This window comes from Protopterus annectens, chromosome 1.part0, assembly GCF_019279795.1.
Source record: "Protopterus annectens isolate FY-2018-M chromosome 1.part0, PAN1.0, whole genome shotgun sequence".
Taxonomy (NCBI): domain Eukaryota; kingdom Metazoa; phylum Chordata; order Ceratodontiformes; family Protopteridae; genus Protopterus; species Protopterus annectens.
This window is the reverse complement of record NC_056725.1, coordinates 978,563,905-978,584,279: the sequence shown is the minus strand read 5'-3', so window position 1 is coordinate 978,584,279 and position 20,375 is coordinate 978,563,905.

Sequence of the window (20,375 nt, the reverse complement as noted above, 5' to 3'; positions counted from 1 at the left end):
AGCACTCTAACTGCATATGGCTTGATGACTAGCACTCTAACAGCATAGTGTTTGATGACTAGCACTCTAACTGCATAATGCTTGATGACTGCCACTAACTGCATAGTGCTTCATGACTAACACTGTAACTGTATAGTGCTTGATGACTACCACTCTGTGTAGTGATTGATGACTGGTACTTTAACTGCATAGTGTTGATGACTAGCACTCTAACTGCAGAGTGTTTAATGACTAACACTCTAACAGCATAGGGATTGATGACTAGGAGTATAACTGCATAGGACTTGATGACTGGCACTCTAACTGCATAATGTTTCATGACTAGCACTCTAAATGCATAGTGTTTCATAACTGGCACTCTGCATAGTGTTTTACTAGCAGTCTAACACCACAGTGTTTCATGAAGAGCACTCTAACTGCATACTACTTTATAACTGGCAATCTGCACTAGTGTTTGATGACTGGCAGTATAACAGCATAGTGTTTCATGACTATCTCTCTAACTGCATACTGCTTGATGACTAACTCCCTAAGAGCATAGCATTTGATAACTGGCACACTAACTGCATAGTGCTTGATGACTAGTGCACTAACTGCATAGCCCTTGATGACTAGCACTAGAACTGTATAGTCCTTGATGACTAGCACTCTGTCTGCATATTGTTTGATGACTAGCATTTTAACAGCGTAGTGTTTGTGACTAACACTCTAACTGCATAGTGTTTGATGACTAGTACTTTAACTGCATAGTATTTGATTACTAGCACTCTAACTGCATAGTGTTTGATGACTGGCTCTCAAACAGCATAGTATTTGATGACTAGTGCTCTAACTGCATAGTGCTTGATGTCTGGAACTCTAACTGCACAGTGTTGAATGACTAGTGCTCTAACTACATAGTGCTTGATGACTAGCACTCAAATTGTAGAGTGTATGATGACTAGCACTCTAACTGCATAGTGCTTGATGACTAGCACTCTAACTGCATAGTGCTTGATGACTGGCAATCTAACTGCATAGTTTCTGATGACTGGCACTCAAATGGCATCATGTTTGATGACTAGCTCTCTAACATCATAGTGCTTAATGACTGGCCTTCTACCCGTATAGTGCTTGATGAATAGCACTGTAACTGCATATTGATGACTAGCACTGTAACTGCATAGTGCCTGATGTCTGGCACTCTGCATAGTGCTTGATGACCCACATTCTAACTACATAGTGCTTGATGACTAGTGCTCTAACTGCATAGTTCTTTATGACTAGCACTCTACCTGCATAGTGCTTGAAGACCGGCACTCTAACTGCATAGTGCTTGATGACTAGCACTCTAACTGCAGTGTTTGATGACTAGCACTCTACCTATTTAGTGCTTGATAACTGACACTCTAACTGCATAGAGGTTGATGAGTAGCATAATAACATCATAGTGTTTCATGACTTGCACTCTAACTGTATAGTGCGTGATACTTGTCACTCTGCAGCGTTTGATGACTAGCAGTCTAACAGCATAGTGTTTCATGACTAGCTTTCTAACTGCATACTGGTTGATGACTAGTATTCTAACAGCATAGTGTTTAAGTGGTGCTCTAACTGCATAGCCCTTGATGACTAGCACTCTACCTGCATAGTGTTTGAAGAGTAGCACTCTAACTATATAGTGCTTGATAACTAGCACTCTGACTGCATAGTGCTTGATGACTCGCACTCTAACTGCATAGTGCTTGATGACTAGCACTCTAACTGCATAGTGATGATGACTAGAATTCTAAGAGCATGGTGTTTGTTTACTAGCACTATAACTGCATAGTGCCCAATGACTAGTCCTCAGACAGCATAGTGTTTGATGAGTAGCACTCTAACTGCATAGTGCTTGATGACTGGCACTCTAACTGCATAGTGCTTGATGACTAGCACTCTAACTGCATAGTGATGATGACTAGAACTCTAACAGCATGGTGGTTGTTTACTAGCGCTCTAACTGCATAGTGCCTGATGACTAGTCCTCAAACAGCATAGTGTTTGATGACTAGTGTTCTAACTGCATAGTGTTCCATGACCAGTGCTCCAACACTAGAGTGTTTGATGACTACCGTTCTAACTGCATACTGCTTGATGACTAGCACTCTAACTGCACAGTGCTTGATGACTAGCACTCTAACAGCATAGTGTTTGATGGCTTGCACTCTAACTGCATAGTGCTGGATGACTGGCACTCTAACTGCATAGTGTTGATGACTAGCACCCCAAGTGCACAGTGTTTGATGATTAACACTCTAACAGCATAGGGATTGATGACTAGCACTTTAACTGCATAGTGCTTGATGATGGCACTCTGACTGCATAGTGTTTGATGACTAGCACTCTGACTGCATAGTGCTTGATGACTAGCACTCTAACTGCATAGTGCTTGATGACTGGTACTCTAACTGCACAGTGATGATGACTAGAACTCTAACAGCATGGTGTTTGTTTACTAGCATGCTAACTGCATAGTGCCTGATGACTAGTCCTCAAACAGCATAGTATTTGATGACTAGTGCTCTAACTGCATAGTGTTCCATGACCAGTGATCTAACACTAGAGTGTTTGATGACTACCATTCCAACTGCAGACTTCTTCATGACTAGCAGTCAAACAGCATAGTGCTTGATTACTACCACTCTAAATGCATAGTGTTAGATGACTAGCACTCTAACTGCACATTGCTTGATGACTAGCACTCTAACAGCATAGTGTTTGATGGCCTGCACTCTAACTGCATAGTGCTGGATGACTGGCACTCTAACTGCATAGTGTTTGATGACTGGCACATGCATGGCATAGTGTTTGACTAGCACTCTAACAGCATAGTACTTACTAGCACTCTAACTGCACATTGCTTGATGACTAGCACTCTAACAGCATAGTGTTTGATGGCCTGCACTCTAACTGCATAGTGCTTGATGACTAGCACTCTAACTGCATAGTGCTTAATGACTGGCACTCTACCTGCATAGTGCTTGATGACTGGCACTCTAACTGCATAGTGTTGATGACTAGCACCCTAAGTTCATAGGTTCATAGGTTTATACTAGGCTATCTGCCCGAGGGCATTTACAAGCCTAGCCCATAGTTTTGTGGCTTACGCCACCCCTTTAGTTTGGAGAAACTATGCCCATTATTTTGCAGTGCCTCTGTTGAGCAGAGACACTGAGGTAATCCCTGGGGTATATCTGCGATCTCCCATCCATTGGTCAAGATTCCTCTTGAACAAAGCCAGCGAGGTGCTCTGCCTCACATATACTGGGATTTTGTTCCACAGCATAGGGAGTCTTTGGGTGATGAATCTATCCCTCCAGCATGTCCTATTAATAGCTGTGTCTAGGTTTAGGTCTCCTGCCCTTGTGGCTCTAAGAGATTTCGATTTTTTGAGGTGAAGCATGTTCATCAAATCTGGGTTTGACATGGCCTTGTATGTCAGGCACAGGTCACCTCTGAGCAGTGTGGCGACTGAATAGAGCTGGAGTTCTTTCAGCCGGGCAGCATAAGACATATCTTTGAGACCTTTTATCCTTTTGGTGAGGAACTTTTGGGGAGTCTCCAGCTGCTGCAAGTGTCGGGTCAGATACATTCCGAATGGGGCATTGTACTCAATCATTGGTCTGATGAGTGATGAGTACAGGGAGACTATGACCTCCCTTGATCTAGATGTGAATCCCTTCATGATCAGGTGGGCAATGTAGAAGGTCTTCCTAACTATTTTAGCAACATGAGTGTCGAATGAAAGGTTACTGTCAACCTGGGTCCCCAGGTCCTTGATAACTTCTTCTGTGCTCAGTGGATTGCCTCTTATATGGTAGCTAGGGGTAACCTTGATTTTCCCGAAGGGTATGACTATGCATTTTTTGGCATTTAACTTTAGGCCATGGCTCTGGCACCAGTTATCCGATTCTGTGAGGCCCTTCTGAAGGATATCTGTGTCAGATGTGTTGACTATGGCCAGTTTGCAGTCATCTGCAAACTTGGTCAGCCATAACCCTCCTGTGTTTGCTTGTACTTCGGAGAAGTAGATGCCGAACAAGAGTGGGCCCAGGACTGAGCCCTGTGGGACACCACTTGTGACAGGCATTGAGTCTGACATGGCGCCAGCAACTCTGACCCTGTGGGTTCTGTCACTCAGCCAGTTTGCAACCCATCTTGTGACGTATGGGTTTACCTTTAGGCTGATGAGTTTTTCAATGATACCCGAGTGGGGTATTGTATTGAAGGCCTTTGCTAGGTCCAGGTAGGCTGTATGGACTGCCTTACCCTCATCAATGGCCTTGGTGACCGTTCAAAGAAGTCAACCAAGTTTAGAAGGCATGATCTGCCTTTGACAAAGCCAAACTGGGTTTGATCCAGAGTCTGCAAATTCCCTATGTCTTTATTTATGAGATCCATTATGATCCTTTCCATGGCTTTGCAGATAAGGCTTGTCAAGCTAATGGGACGGTAATTTCCAGGGTCGGTGGAGGCACCGCCTTTGTGAAGTGGGACCACAGTCGCCAGCGCCACTCCCTGGGTACGTATCCAGAGGTTAGACTGAGATTAAACAGCTGTCCTAACTGTGGGTTTAATTCCTCATTGAGTTCATGGAGTACACATCTGAGGACACCATCAGGTCCCATGGATGCAGTGTTTTTTGCCTTGGAGAGAGCAGTTTTCACCTGGGCATTAGAGATGTTTGGGGGGCTACTATCATTTGGTATAGATATATCTCCTTTTGGGGGGGAGGGTGGGGTGAAGTTTGCACTGAACCTGTCAGCCAGTATGTTGGCAATGTCTGTAGGATCAGTAATCTTCACATCGTTTTGAACTAATTCTGAGCATATCTGGGAGCTTCCTCCCAGGTTTCTAACATAGCTAAAGAAGGCCTTATGATTGTCTTTTGAGTCTTTAGCTATTTTTTTCTCAAAATTTGCTTTGGATGATTTTATGAGAGCTCTTAGCTTTTTACTTATAATGATCAAAGGTGTCTTACCTCTTAAGGATTTAGCTGTATCTTGTAGTACCTTCCTCTCGTTGTTGTAGAGTTTGTTTATGGCTGGGGTCCACCAGACTGGACGCCTGCCTTTGGTACAAAGAGTCTTTGTTTTGTTTGGGATTGCCTGATCCATGCAGTCCTGCAGGTGCTGGTAGAAGGCATTTGTAAGTGATTCAGCGGCTTGCGTAGTGTTTACCGCAGGCTCGGGGGCCTTAAAGGAGACCACACTAGTCTTTAGAAGTGTGAAGTCAGCTTTTGAGAAGTTCTTTACTGTGGTTTTTTTTGTTTCAGGTGGGGGTGGGATGAGGACCTCCAGCAAGATTAGCTTGTGATCTGATCTCACCAGTGAGGGGTATACTTCAGGTGTTGAACATTGTGCTCCCATGTTCGTGATGATGAGATCAAGTATGTTGTCTCCTCTTGTGCACAGTGTTTGATGATTAACACTAATATCATAGGGAGTGATGACTAGCCCTTTAACTGCATAGTTCTTGATGACTGGCACTCTGCCTGCATAGTGTTTGATGACTAGCACTCCAACAACATAGCAAAAAAAAAAAAAAAAATATATATATGTGTTTGTTTTTTTAGTTCTGCCATATGAACTGCATCTACTGTTAAGATTGATTCTGTACTGACAATTTACTTTGAATTGTTAAAATTTATCCTGTAAATCAGTCTGTTTTTGCTTTTATTTTTTGTATTGATTTTGTTTATATGCTTGACTCACAGTAATTTGTTAATTTAGCTGTATTTACCTAGGAGCTTTTCTCCCCGGGCCTCTACTGAAAATGGACATGTATCCAGTTAGACTAGCCTGGTAAACAAATGTAAAATAAATAAATAAATAAAATAAATAAAATTTGAGACTAATGCTATAACTGCATAGTCTTTGATGACTAGTACTTTAACTGTATAGTGTTTGATTACTAGCACTCTAACTGTATAGTGCTTGATGACTGGCTCTCTAACAGCATAGTGTTTGATGACTAGCACTCTAACTGCATAGTGCTTGATGACTACCTCTCTAACTGCCTAGTGCCTGATGACTGCGCACTAACACTATAGTGTTTAATGACTAGCACTCTAACTGCATACTGCTTGATCACTAGCATTCTAACAGCATAGTGCTTGATGACTAGCACTCTAACTGCATAGAGTTAGATGACTAGCATTCTAACTGCATAGTAATTGATGACTAGTGCTCTAACTGCATAGTGCTTGATGACTAGCACTCTAACAGCATTGTGTTTGATGACTAGCACTCTAACTGCATAATGTTTGATGACTAACACTCTAACTGCACAGTGTTTAATAACTAGTGCTCTAACTGCATAGTACTTGACGACTAGCACTTAAACTGCAAAGTGTATGATGACTAGCACTCTAACTGCATAGTGCTTGATGACTAGCACTGTAATTGCATAGTGTTTAATGACTGGCACTCTAACTGCATAGTTTTTGATGACTGGCATGTGAACGGCATAGTGTTTGATGACTAGCACTCTAACAGCATAGTGCTTGATGACTAGCAATCTAACTGCATAGTTTCTGATGAGTGGCACTCGAATAGCTTCATGTTTGATATCTAGCTCTCTAACAGGATAGTGCTTAATGACTGGCCCTCTAGCTGTACAGTGCTTGATGTCTGGCACTCTGCACAGTGCTTGATGACTAGTGCTCTAACTGCACAGTATTTGATGACTAGCAGTCTAACTGCATAGTGCTTTATGACTGACACTCTTAACTGCATAGTGCTTGAAGACCCGCATTTTAACTACATACTGCTTGATGACTAGCACTCTAACTGCATAGTTCTTTATGACTAGCACTCTAACTGCATAGTGCTTGATGACCGGCACTCTAACTGCATAGTGTTTGATGACTAGCACTCTAACTGCATAGAGTTTGATGAGTAGCATGATAACATCATAGTGTTTCATGACTTGCACTCTAACTGTATAGTGCTTGATACCTGTCACTCTGCAGTGTTTGATGGCTAGCAGTCTAACAGCATAGTGTTTCATGACTAGTTTTCTAACTGCATACTGCTTGATGACTAGCATTCTAACAGAATAGTGTTTGATAAGTGGTGCTCTAACTGCATAGTCCTTGATAACTAGCACTCTACCTGCATAGTGTTTGATGAGTAGCACTCTAACTGTATAGTGCTTGATAACTAGCACTCTGACTGCATAGTGATTGATGACTAGCACTCTAACTGCATAGTGATGATGACTAGAACTCTAAGAGCATGGGGTTTGTTTACTAGTGCTCTAACTGCATAGTGCCTGAAGACTAGACCTCAAACAGCATAGTGTTTGATGAGTAGCACTCTAACTGCATAGTACTTGATTACTATCACTCTAACTGTATAGTGTTTGATGACTGGCACTCTAACTGCATAGTGTCTGATGACTAGTGATCTAACTGCATAGTGTTTGAGGACTAGCACTCTAACTGCATAGTGTTTGATGACTGGCACTCTAACTGCATAGTGTATGATGACTAGCTCTCTAACGGCATAGTGCTTGATGATTAGCACTCTAACAGCATAGTGTTTCATGACTGGCACTAAACTGCATAGTATTTGATGACTGGCAATCCAACTGCATAGTATTTGATGACTAGTACTCAAACTGCATAGTGTTTGATGACTAGCACTCTAACTGCATAGTGCCTAATGACTAGTGATCTAACTGCATAGTGTTTGATTACCACTAACAGCACAGTGTTTCATGACTGGCACTAAACTGCATAGTGTTTGATGACTGGCAATCCAACTGCATAGTTTTTGATGACTGGTACTCAAACTGCATAGTGTTTGATGACTAGCACTCTAACTGCATAGTGCCTAATGACTGACACTCTAACTGCATAGTGCTTGATGACTGGCACTTTGCCTGCATAGTGTTTGATGGCAGGCAATCTAACTGCATAGTGTTTGATGACTGGCACTCTAAACTGCATAGTGTTTGGTGACTAGCTATCTAACACCATAGTGTTTCATGACTAGCACTCTAACTGTATATTGCTTGATAAATGGCACTCTGCAAACTGTTTACTGAGTATCAGTCTAACAGCACAGTGTTTCATGACTAGCTTTCTAACTGCATACTGCTTGATGACTAGCACTGTAACTGCATAGTGTTTGATGACTAGCTGGTACTCAAACTGCATAGTCCTTGATGACTAGCAATCTAACTGCATAGTCCTTGATGACTTGCACTCTACCCACATAGTGTTTAATGAGTAGCACTTTAACTGCATATTGTTTGATGACTAGTACTCTAACTGCATAGTGTTTAAAGAATGGCACTCTACCTGCATAGTGCTTGATGACTGGTACTCTAACTGCATAGTGTTGATGACTAGCACGGTGTTTGATGACTAAAACTCTAACAGCATGGGGATTGATGACTAATGCTCTGACTTCATAGTGCTTGATGACTGGCACTCTACCTGCATATTGTTTGATGACTAGCACTCTAACAGCATAGTGTTTGAGACTAACGCTATAACTGCATAGTCTTTGATGACTAGTTCTTTAACTGTATATTGTTTGATTACTAGCACTCTAACTGCATAGTGCTTGATGACTGGCTCTCTAACAGCATAGTGTTTGATGACTAGTGCTCTAACTGCATAGTGCTTGATTATGTTTGATAACTAGCACGCTAACTGCATAGTGCTTGATTACTACCACTCTAAATGCATAGTGTTTGATGACTAGCAGTTTAACAGTGTAGTGTTTGTGACTAACACTCTAACTGCATAGTGTTTGATGACTAGTACTTTAACTGCATATTATTTGATTACTAGAATGTTAACTGCATAGTACTTGATGACTGGCATAATGTTTGATGACTAGCGCTCTAACTGCATAGCGCTTGATGACTAGAACTCTAATTGCATAGTGTTACATAACTAGTTCTCTAACACTAGAGTGTTTAATGACTACCGTTCTAACTGGATACTGCTTGATGACTAGCACTCTAACGGCATAGTGCTTGATGACCGGGACTCTAAGTGCATAGTGTTTGATGACTGACACTCTAACTGCATAGAGTTTGATGAGTAGCATAATAACATCATAGTGTTTCATGACTTGCACTCTAGCTGTATAGTGCTTGATACCTGTAACTCTGCAGTGTTTGATGACTAGCAGACCAACAGCATAGTGTTTCATGATTAGTTTTCTAACTGCATACTGCTTGATGACTAGCATTCTAACAGCATAGTGTTTGATAAGTGGCACTCTAACTGTATAGTCCTTGATAACTAGCAATCTACCTGCACATGATTGATGAGTAGCACTCTAACTGTATAGTGCTTGATAACTAGCACTCTGACTGCATAGTGTTTGATGACTAGCACTCTGACTGCATAGTGCTGGATGACTAGCTCTCTAACTGCATAGTGCTTGATGACTGGTACTCTAACTGCACAGTGATGATGACTAGAACTCTAACAGCATGGTGTTTGTTTACTAGCATGCTAACTGCATAGTGCCTGATGACTAGTCCTCAAACAGCATAGTATTTGATGACTAGTGCTCTAACTGCATAGTGTTCCATGACCAGTGATCTAACACTAGAGTGTTTGATGACTACCATTCTAACTGTATACTTCTTCATGACTAGCAGTCAAACAGCATAGTGCTTGATTACTACCACTCTAAATGCATAGTGTTAGATGATTAGCACTCTAACTGCACATTGCTTGATGACTAGCACTCTAACAGCATAGTGTTTGATGGCCTGCACTCTAACTGCATAGTGCTGGATGACTGGCACTCTAACTGCATAGTGTTTGATGACTGGCACACACATGGCATAGTGTTTGACTAGCACTCTAACAGCATAGTACTTGCTAGCACACTAACTGTACATTGCTTGATGACTAGCACTCTAACAGCATAGTGTTTGATGGCCTGCACTCTAACTGCATAGTGCTTGATGACTAGCACTCTAACTGCATAGTGCTTAATGACTGGCACTCTACCTGCATAGTGCTTGATGACTGGCACTCTAACTGCATAGTGTTGATGACTAGCACCCTAAGTGCACAGTGTTTGATGATTAACACTAATATCATAGGGAGTGATGACTAGCCCTTTAACTGCATAGTTCTTGATGACTGGCACTCTGCCTGCATAGTGTTTGATGACTAGCACTCCAACAGCATAGTATTTGAGACTAATGCTGTAACTGCATAGTCTTTGATGACTAGTACTTTAACTGTATAGTGTTTGATTACTAGCACTCTAACTGTATAGTGCTTGATGACTGGCTCTCTAACAGCATAGTGTTTGATGACTAGCACTCTAACTGCATAGTGCTTGATGACTACCTCTAACTGCCTAGTGCCTGATGACTGCGCTCTAACACTATAGTGTTTAATGACTAGCACTCTAACTGCATACTGCTTGATCACTAGCATTCTAACAGCATAGTGCTTGATGACTAGCACTCTAACTGCATAGAGTTAGATGACTAGCGTTCTAACTGCATAGTGATTGATGACTAGTGCTCTAACTGCATAGTGCTTGATGACTAGCACTCTAACAGCATTGTGTTTGATGACTAGCACTCTAACTGCATAATGTTTGATGGCTAACACTCTAACTGCACAGTGTTTAATGACTAGTGCTCTAACTGCATAGTACTTGACGACTAGCACTTAAACTGCAGAGTGTATGATGACTAGCACTCTAACTGCATAGTGCTTGATGACTAGCACTCTAATTGCATAGTGTTTAATGGCTGGCACTCTAACTGCATAGTGTTCGATGACTGGCACGCGAACGGCATAGTGTTTGATGACTAGCACTCTAACAGCATAGTGCTTGATGACTGGCACTCTAACTGCAAAGCTTTTGATGAGTGGCACTCTAACTGCATAGTGCTTGATGACTGGCAATCTAACTGCATAGTTCCTGATGAGTGGCACTCGAATAGCTTCATGTTTGATATCTAGCTCTCTAACAGGATAGTGCTTAATGACTGGCCCTCTAGCTGTATAGTGCTTGATGTCTGGCACTCTGCACAGTGCTTGATGACTAGTGCTCTAACTGCACAGTGTTTGATGACTAGCAGTCTAACTGCATAGTGCTTTATGACTGGCACTCTTAACTGCATAGTGCTTGAAGACCCGCATTTTAACTACATACTGCTCGATGACTAGCACTCTAACTGCATAGTTCTTTATGACTAGCACACTAACTGCATAGTGCTTGATGACCGGCACTCTAACTGCATAGTGTTTGATGACTAGCACTCTAACTGCAAAGAGTTTGATGAGTAGCATGATAACATCATAGTGTTTCATGACTTGCACTCTAACTGTATAGTGCTTGATACCTGTCACTCTGCAGTGTTTGACGACTAGCAGTCTAACAGCATAGTGTTTCATGACTAGTTTTCTAACTGCATCCTGCTTGATGACTAGCATTCTAACAGCATAGTGTTTGATAAGTGGTGCTCTAACTGCATAGTCCTTGATAACTAGCACTCTATCTGCGTAGTGTTTGATGAGTAGCACTCTAACTGTATAGTGCTTGATAACTAGCACTCTGACTGCATAGTGATTGATGACTAGCACTCTAACTGCATAGTGATGATGACTAGAACTCTAAGAGCATGGGGTTTGTTTACTAGTGCTCTAACTGCATAGTGCCTGAAGACTAGACCTCAAACAGCATAGTGTTTGATGAGTAGCACTCTAATTGCATAGTACTTGATTACTATCACTCTAACTGTATAGTGTTTGATGACTGGAACTCTAACTGCATAGTGCTTGATGACTGGCAATCTAACTGCATAGTGTCTGATGACTAGTGATCTAACAGCATAGTGTTTGATGACTAGTGCTCTAACTGCATAGTGCTTGATTATGTTTGATAACTAGCACGCTAACTGCATAGTGCTTGATTACTACCACTCTAAATGCATAGTGTTTGATGACTAGCAGTTTAACAGTGTAGTGTTTGTGACTAACACTCTAACTGCATAGTGTTTGATGACTAGTACTTTAACTGCATATTATTTGATTACTAGAATGTTAACTGCATAGTACTTGATGACTGGCATAATGTTTGATGACTAGCGCTCTAACTGCATAGCGCTTGATGACTAGAACTCTAATTGCATAGTGTTACATAACTAGTTCTCTAACACTAGAGTGTTTAATGACTACCGTTCTAACTGGATACTGCTTGATGACTAGCACTCTAACGGCATAGTGCTTGATGACCGGGACTCTAAGTGCATAGTGTTTGATGACTGACACTCTAACTGCATAGAGTTTGATGAGTAGCATAATAACATCATAGTGTTTCATGACTTGCACTCTAGCTGTATAGTGCTTGATACCTGTAACTCTGCAGTGTTTGATGACTAGCAGACCAACAGCATAGTGTTTCATGATTAGTTTTCTAACTGCATACTGCTTGATGACTAGCATTCTAACAGCATATTGTTTGATAAGTGGCACTCTAACTGTATAGTCCTTGATAACTAGCAATCTACCTGCACATGATTGATGAGTAGCACTCTAACTGTATAGTGCTTGATAACTAGCACTCTGACTGCATAGTGTTTGATGACTAGCACTCTGACTGCATAGTGCTGGATGACTAGCTCTCTAACTGCATAGTGCTTGATGACTGGTACTCTAACTGCACAGTGATGATGACTAGAACTCTAACAGCATGGTGTTTGTTTACTAGCATGCTAACTGCATAGTGCCTGATGACTAGTCCTCAAACAGCATAGTATTTGATGACTAGTGCTCTAACTGCATAGTGTTCCATGACCAGTGATCTAACACTGGAGTGTTTGATGACTACCATTCTAACTGTATACTTCTTCATGACTAGCAGTCAAACAGCATAGTGCTTGATTACTACCACTCTAAATGCATAGTGTTAGATACATTGCTTGATGACTAGCACTCTAACAGCATAGTGTTTGATGGCCTGCACTCTAACTGCATAGTGCTGGATGACTGGCACTCTAACTGCATAGTGTTTGATGACTGGCACACACATGGCATAGTGTTTGACTAGCACTCTAACAGCATAGTACTTGCTAGCACACTAACTGTACATTGCTTGATGACTAGCACTCTAACAGCATAGTGTTTGATGGCCTGCACTCTAACTGCATAGTGCTTGATGACTAGCACTCTAACTGCATAGTGCTTAATGACTGGCACTCTACCTGCATAGTGCTTGATGACTGGCACTCTAACTGCATAGTGTTGATGACTAGCACCCTAAGTGCACAGTGTTTGATGATTAACACTAATATCATAGGGAGTGATGACTAGCCCTTTAACTGCATAGTTCTTGATGACTGGCACTCTGCCTGCATAGTGTTTGATGACTAGCACTCCAACAGCATAGTATTTGAGACTAATGCTGTAACTGCATAGTCTTTGATGACTAGTACTTTAACTGTATAGTATTTGATTACTAGCACTCTAACTGTATAGTGCTTGATGACTGGCTCTCTAACAGCATAGTGTTTGATGACTAGCACTCTAACTGCATAGTGCTTGATGACTACCTCTCTAACTGCCTAGTGCCTGATGACTGCGCTCTAACACTATAGTGTTTAATGACTAGCACTCTAACTGCATACTGCTTGATCACTAGCATTCTAACAGCATAGTGCTTGATGACTAGCACTCTAACTGCATAGAGTTAGATGAATAGCGTTCTAACTGCATAGTGATTGATGACTAGTGCTCTAACTGCATAGTGCTTGATGACTAGCACTCTAACAGCATTGTGTTTGATGACTAGCACTCTAACTGCATAATGTTTGATGACTAACACTCTAACTGCACAGTGTTTAATGACTAGTGCTCTAACTGCATAGTACTTGACGACTAGCACTTAAACTGCAGAGTGTATGATGACTAGCACTCTAACTGCATAGTGCTTGATGACTAGCACTCTAATTGCATAGTGTTTAATGGCTGGCACTCTAACTGCATAGTGTTCGATGACTGGCACGCGAACGGCATAGTGTTTGATGACTAGCACTCTAACAGCATAGTGCTTGATGACTGGCACTCTAACTGCAAAGCTTTTGATGAGTGGCACTCTAACTGCATAGTGCTTGATGACTGGCAATCTAACTGCATAGTTCCTGATGAGTGGCACTCGAATAGCTTCATGTTAGATATCTAGCTCTCTAACAGGATAGTGCTTAATGACTGGCCCTCTAGCTGTATAGTGCTTGATGTCTGGCACTCTGCACAGTGCTTGATGACTAGTGCTCTAACTGCACAGTGTTTGATGACTAGCAGTCTAACTGCATAGTGCTTTATGACTGGCACTCTTAACTGCATAGTGCTTGAAGACCCGCATTTTAACTACATACTGCTCGATGACTAGCACTCTAACTGCATAGTTCTTTATGACTAGCACACTAACTGCATAGTGCTTGATGACCGGCACTCTAACTGCATAGTGTTTGATGACTAGCACTCTAACTGCAAAGAGTTTGATGAGTAGCATAATAACATCATAGTGTTTCATGACTTGCACTCTAACTGTATAGTGCTTGATACCTGTCACTCTGCAGTGTTTGATGACTAGCAGTCTAACAGCATAGTGTTTCATGACTAGTTTTCTAACTGCATCCTGCTTGATGACTAGCACTAACTGCATAGTGCTTGATGACCGGCACTCTAACTGCATAGTGTTTGATGACTAGCACTCTAACTGCAAAGAGTTTGATGAGTAGCATGATAACATCATAGTGTTTCATGACTTGCACTCTAACTGTATAGTGCTTGATACCTGTCACTCTGCAGTGTTTGATGACTAGCAGTCTAACAGCATAGTGTTTCATGACTAGTTTTCTAACTGCATCCTGCTTGATGACTAGCATTCTAACAGCATAGTGTTTGATAAGTGGTGCTCTAACTGCATAGTCCTTGATAACTAGCACTCTATCTGCGTAGTGTTTGATGAGTAGCACTCTAACTGTATAGTGCTTGATAACTAGCACTCTGACTGCATAGTGATTGATGACTAGCACTCTAACTGCATAGTGATGATGACTAGAACTCTAAGAGCATGGGGTTTGTTTACTAGTGCTCTAACTGCATAGTGCCTGAAGACTAGACCTCAAACAGCATAGTGTTTGTTGAGTAGCACTCTAATTGCATAGTACTTGATTACTATCACTCTAACTGTATAGTGTTTGATGACTGGAACTCTAACTGCATAGTGCTTGATGACTGGCAATCTAACTGCATAGTGTCTGATGACTAGTGATCTAACAGCATAGTGTTTGATGACTAGTGCTCTAACTGCATAGTGCTTGATTATGTTTGATAACTAGCACGCTAACTGCATAGTGCTTGATTACTACCACTCTAAATGCATAGTGTTTGATGACTAGCAGTTTAACAGTGTAGTGTTTGTGACTAACACTCTAACTGCATAGTGTTTGATGACTAGTACTTTAACTGCATATTATTTGATTACTAGAATGTTAACTGCATAGTACTTGATGACTGGCATAATGTTTGATGACTAGCGCTCTAACTGCATAGTGCTTGATGACTAGAACTCGAATTGCATAGTGTTACATAACTAGTTCTCTAACACTAGAGTGTTTAATGACTACCATTCTAACTGCATACTGCTTGATGACTAGCACTCTAACAGCATAGTGCTTGATTACTACCACTCTGAATGCATAGTGTTTGATGACTATCACTCCAACGGCATAGTGCTTGATGACTAGTGATCTAAAAGCATAGTGTTTAATGACTATCCCTCTAACTGCACAATGCTTGATGACTAACACTCTAACATCATAGCGTTTGATGACTTGCACTCTAACTGCATAGTGCTGGATGACTGGCACTTTAACTGCATAGTGTATGATGACTAGCTCTCTAACGGCATAGGGCTTGATGATTAGCACTCTAACAGCATAGTGTTTCATGACTGGCACTAAACTGCATAGTATTTGATGACTGGCAATCCAACTGCATAGTATTTGATGACTAGTACTAAAACTGCATAGTGTTTGATGACTAGCACTCTAACTGCATAGTGCCTAATGACTAGTGATCTAACTGCATAGTGTTTGATTACCACTAACAGCACAATGTTTCATGACTGGCACTAAACTGCATAGTGTTTGATGACTGGCAATCCAACTGCATAGTGTTTGATGACTGGTACTCAAACTGCATAGTGTTTGATGACTAGCACTCTAATTGCATAGTGCCTAATGACTGACACTCTAACTGCATAGTGCTTGATGACTGGCACTTTGCCTGCATAGTGTTTGATGGCAGGCAATCTAACTGCATAGTGTTTGATGACTGGCACTCTAAACTGCATAGTGTTTGGTGACTAGCTATCTAACACCATAGTGTTTCATGACTAGCACTCTAACTGTATATTGCTTGATAAATGGCACTCTGCAAACTGTTTACTGAGTATCAGTCTAACAGCACAGTGTTTCACGACTAGCTTTCTAACTGCATACTGCTTGATGACTAGCACTGTAACTGCATAGTGTTTGATTACTAGCTGGTACTCAAACTGCATAGTCCTTGATGACTAGCAATCTAACTGCATAGTCCTTGATGACTTGCACTCTACCCACATAGTGTTTAATGAGTAGCACTTTAACTGCATATTGTTTGATGACTAGTACTCTAACTGCATAGTGTTTAATGAATGGCACTCTACCTGCATAGTGTTTGATGACTGGTACTCTAACTGCATAGTGTTGATGACTAGCACGGTGTTTGATGACTAAAACTCTAACAGCATGGGGATTGATGACTAATGCTCTGACTTCATAGTGCTTGATGACTGGCACTCTACCTGCATATTGTTTGATGACTAGCACTCTAACAGCATAGTGTTTGAGACTAACGCTATAATTGCATAGTCTTTGATGACTAGTTCTTTAACTGTATATTGTTTGATTACTAGCACTCTAACTGCATAGTGCTTGATGATTGGCTCTCTAACAGCATAGTGTTTGATGACTAGTGCTCTAACTGCATAGTGCTTGATTATGTTTGATAACTAGCACGCTAACTGCATAGTGCTTGATTACTACCACTCTAAATGCATAGTGTTTGATGACTAGCAGTTTAACAGTGTAGTGTTTGTGACTAACACTCTAACTGCATAGTGTTTGATGACTAGTACTTTAACTGCATATTATTTGATTACTAGAATGTTAACTGCATAGTACTTGATGACTGGCATAATGTTTGATGACTAGCGCTCTAACTGCATAGCGCTTGATGACTAGAACTCTAATTGCATAGTGTTACATAACTAGTTCTCTAACACTAGAGTGTTTAATGACTACCGTTCTAACTGCATACTGCTTGATGACTAGCACTCTAACAGCATAGTGCTTGATTACTACCACTCTGAATGCATAGTGTTTGATGACTATCACTCCAACGGCATAGTGCTTGATGACTAGTGATCTAAAAGCATAGTGTTTAATGACTATCCCTCTAACTGCACAATGCTTGATGACTAACACTCTAACATCATAGCGTTTGATGACTTGCACTCTAACTGCATAGTGCTGGATGACTGGCACTCTAATTGCATAGTGTTTGATGACTGGCACACGCATGGCATAGTGTTTGACTAGCACTCTAACAGCATAGTGCTTGGTGACTAGAACTCTAACTGCATAGTGCTTGATGACTAGCACTCTACTGCATAGGGCTTGATGACTGGCACTCTAACAGCATTGTGTTAATGACTAGCACCCTAAGTGCACAGTGTTTGATGACTAACACTCTAACAGCATAGTGTTTGAGACTAATGCTATAACTGCATAGTCTTTGATGACTAGTACTTTAACTGCATACTGATTGATCACTAGTACTCTAACAACAGTTTAGTGCTTGATGACTAGCTTTCTAACTGCATAGTGTTAGATGACGAGTGCTCTAACTGCATAGTGCTTGATGAGTAGTGCTCTAACGGCATAGTGCTTGATGACTAGCACTCTAACAGCATCAGGTTTGATAATTAGCACTCTAACTGCATAATACTTGATGACTAACACTCTAACTGCACAGTCATTAATGACTAGTGCTCTAACTGCATAGTGCTTGATGACTAGTACTGTAACAGCATAGTGTTTGATGACTAGCACTCTTACTGCTTGCTACTTGATGACTACCACTCTAACAGCATAGTGCTTGATGACTAGCACTCTAACTGCATAGTGTTGATGACTAGCACGGTGTTTGATGACTAAAACTCTAACAGCATGGGGATTGATGACTAATGCTCTGACTTCATAGTGCTTGATGACTGGCACTCTACCTGCATATTGTTTGATGACAAGCACTCTAACAGCATAGTGTTTGAGACTAATGCTATAACTGCATAGTCTTTGATGACTAGTTCTTTAACTGTATATTGTTTGATTACTAGCACTCTAACTGCATAGTGCTTGATGACTGGCTCTCTAACAGCATAGTGTTTGATGACTAGTGCTCTAACTGCATAGTGCTTGATTATGTTTGATAACTAGCACGCTAACTGCATAGTGCTTGATTACTACCACTCTAAATGCATAGTGTTTGATGACTAGCAGTTTAACAGTGTAGTGTTTGTGACTAACACTCTAACTGCATAGTGTTTGATGACTAGTACTTTAACTGCATATTATTTGATTACTAGAATGTTAACTGCATAGTACTTGATGACTGGCATAATGTTTGATGACTAGCGCTCTAACTGCATAGTGCTTGATGACTAGAACTCTAATTGCATAGTGTTACATAACTAGTTCTCTAACACTAGAGTGTTTAATGACTACCGTTCTAACTGCATACTGCTTGATGACTAGCACTCTAACAGCATAGTGCTTGATTACTACCACTCTGAATGCATAGTGTTTGATGACTATCACTCCAACGGCATAGTGCTTGATGACTAGTGATCTAAAAGCATAGTGTTTAATGACTATCCCTCTAACTGCACAATGCTTGATGACTAACACTCTAACATCATAGCGTTTGATGACTTGCACTCTAACTGCATAGTGCTGGATGACTGGCACTCTAATTGCATAGTGTTTGATGACTGGCACATGCATGGCATAGTGTTTGACTAGCACTCTAACAGCATAGTGCTTGGTGACTAGAACTCTAACTGCATAGTGCTTGATGACTAGCACTCTAACTGCATAGGGCTTGATGACTGGCACTCTAACAGCATTGTGTTAATGACTAGCACCATAAGTGCACAGTGTTTGATGACTAACACTCTAACAGCATAGTGTTTGAGACTAATGCTATAACTGCATAGTCTTTGATGACTAGTACTTTAACTGCATACTGCTTGATCACTAGTACTCTAACAACAGTCTAGTGCTTGATGACTAGCATTCTAACTGCATAGTGTTAGATGGCGAGTGCTCTAACTGCATAGTGCTTGATGAGTAGTGCTCTAACGGCATAGTGCTTGATGACTAGCACTCTAACAGCATCAGGTTTGATAATTAGCACTCTAACTGCATAATACTTGATGACTAACACTCTAACTGCACAGTCATTAATGACTAGTGCTCTAACTGCATAGTGCTTGATGACTAGTACTGTAACAGCATAGTGTTTGATGACTAGCACTCTTACTGCTTGCTACTTGATGACTACCACTCTAACAGCATAGTGCTTGATGACTAGCACTCTAACTGCATAGTGTTGATGACTAGAACGGTGTTTGATGACTAAAACTCTAACAGCATGGGGATTGATGACTAATGCTCTGACTTCATAGTGCTTGATTACTACCACTCTGAATGCATAGTGTTTGATGACTATCACTCCAACGGCATAGTGCTTGATGACTAGTGATCTAAAAGCATAGTGTTTAATGACTATCCCTCTAACTGCACAATGCTTGATGACTAACACTCTAACATCATAGCGTTTGATGACTTGCACTCTAACTGCATAGTGCTGGATGACTGGCACTCTAATTGCATAGTGTTTGATGACTGGCACATGCATGGCATAGTGTTTGACTAGCACTCTAACAGCATAGTGCTTGGTGACTAGAACTCTAACTGCATAGGGCTTGATGACTGGCACTCTAACAGCATTGTGTTAATGACTAGCACCATAAGTGCACAGTGTTTGATGACTAACACTCTAACAGCATAGTGTTTGAGACTAATGCTATAACTGCATAGTCTTTGATGACTAGTACTTTAACTGCATACTGCTTGATCACTAGTACTCTAACAACAGTCTAGTGCTTGATGACTAGCATTCTAACTGCATAGTGTTAGATGGCGAGTGCTCTAACTGCATAGTGCTTGATGAGTAGTGCTCT